Source organism: Hermetia illucens, chromosome 3 (genome assembly GCF_905115235.1).
Source record: "Hermetia illucens chromosome 3, iHerIll2.2.curated.20191125, whole genome shotgun sequence".
Lineage (NCBI taxonomy): Eukaryota > Metazoa > Arthropoda > Insecta > Diptera > Stratiomyidae > Hermetia > Hermetia illucens.
The window spans coordinates 112,498,081-112,500,317 of record NC_051851.1 but is presented as its reverse complement, the minus strand read 5'-3'; positions in this window follow the sequence as shown (position 1 = coordinate 112,500,317).

Genomic DNA, 2,237 nt, shown 5'->3' with positions numbered 1-2,237 from the left:
ACAGAATAGTCTTTCCAACGACGAACCCGGCAACGAGAACTGAATAACGATTTGCGCTTTTTCTCATGGAACGTGCGCTTCCTGTACAGAGATAGAGCTGCCAAGCAGCTAGTCGGTACCCGGTCTCAGTATAGGGCTGATGTAACAGTGTTACAGGAAATGCGTTGGACAGGCACCAGTTTCCTGGAGAAAAGGCACTACACCATATATTATAGTGGCCATCCAGTAAACTATCTGCTCGGATTAGGTTTCTTAATCAGTCAAAAGATGGAACCTATTGTTATCGGGTTTGAAAATGTAAGCGAAAGGCTATGCGCTCTGCGCTTGAGGGGCAAATTTAGAAATTTAAGCCTATAGTATAAACGTTTATGAAAACTTTCACACCCCTACAGAGGAGACTTCAGAGTTGGAGAAGGATACCTTCTACGAAGCAGTTGAGCGGACCCTCGAAGCCTGACCCAAGTATGATATCAAAATCATACTTGGTGATTTCAACAGCCAAGTAGGGACGTGTTAAGGCGATATGTTGGCTCCCATAGCTTACATACAATGATAACGGACTGCGGATTATTCAGTTAGCAGTATCGCATGAAGTGGTTGTTGGAAGTATCTGGTTTGCGCAGAAAGCGCTTCACAAACATACGTGGGCCTCTCCAAACGGGACCACTTTCAACCAAATTGACCACGTGCTGATTAAACGCTGCCACCTCTCAGCCTTGATGAATGTCAGAACATATAGGGTGGCCAATATAGACTCGGATCACTATCTCGTTGGCATGGTGCTCCGAGCACGAATAACAACACCACCCAGAATCCTCTCTGACAATCAGGTGAGAGTTCACATTCAAGCCATTGCAACACCTATAAGAGGAAAATGAATGCCGCAATAACTACGGTTAAAAGAGATCCTGGAGATACAGCATCAACAAATGATCTTCACAACCACCTGAAGAACAATATCATAAATACGGCCACAAACATACTTGGCAATCAGATGAGAGTTGACACTGAAGCCACATACAGCACAGGCCTCCCCAACGCCTATAAGGGGAAATTGGATGCCGCACTAACCGCAAACAACAGAGATCCTGGAGATAAAGCATCAACAAATGATCTTCACAATCACTTGAAGAACGTTAGCCGCATAAGGAGTCGAAATGGCTGGTTTGACGATAAATGTAAGTTAGCAATGGAACGGAAGAATGCTGCATACCGAGCAATGCTGCATTCTCAAAGAACGCGGGCACGCACGGAAACTTATCACGAATTCCGTCGAGCGGAGAAGCGACTTCACAGACGGAAAAAGGAAGCCTGGGAGAACTAACAGGTCTGTGAACTAGAAAAGTACAGGGAGCAACCGCACCAGGCCCGGAAGTTTTATCAACAAATCAGGAGGATGAAGCCTTATACATCTCGATGTTCATCCTCCCAAAAAAAAAAAAGGAAATCTGATTTCCGACAGAATGAGCATATTTGAGCAATGGGTAGAATACTTTGATGAACTACTGAACAACCAGAATATTGGCGAGTTGGAGATCCCACCAACTGAAGACGACGGACAAATGCTGCCACCACCAAGTATAAAAGGCACAGCCCGTGAAATCCACCGGCTTAAAAACCATAAGTCGTCAGCAGCCGATGGAATTACAGCCAAATTGGTTAAATATGGAGATGACCAACTACACCAAATGGTTCATCAACTCAGGGTATGGGACCGCGAATCAATGCCTAACGACTGGCAACGAGACATTATCTGTCTCTAACATAAAAAGGGGGATATCACGCAGGGCAGCAATTATGGAGGTATCGCGTTACTGAGTACCCTCTAAAGGATATTCTTCTCTATCTTTCTAGGCTGATAGACCCATATGCTCAGAACATCATTGGCCCATACCAAAGAGGCTTCACTCCAGGCAAATCAGCAGCCCTACGCTATTGATATTATGGGAAGAACAACCCGAGATGTACAGTTTACCTTCATCCAGTTCGAACAGGCGGCGCAATCTTGGGCTGCACATAAATTAAGGCAAGGCGAAGTACATGGTGGCAACGTCAGCGCCAAAAAGCAAAAACCGAACAACATCGAATCGCGCTGGTCAAACGAAAACAATAAAGATAGGAGACTACAACTTTGAGATCGTCGAAAATTTCTGATATCTCGGGTCGAAAATCACAACCGATAACAGCTATGACGATGCAGCCACAGAAATACCACTGGATGGTCTCCGAATCATCAC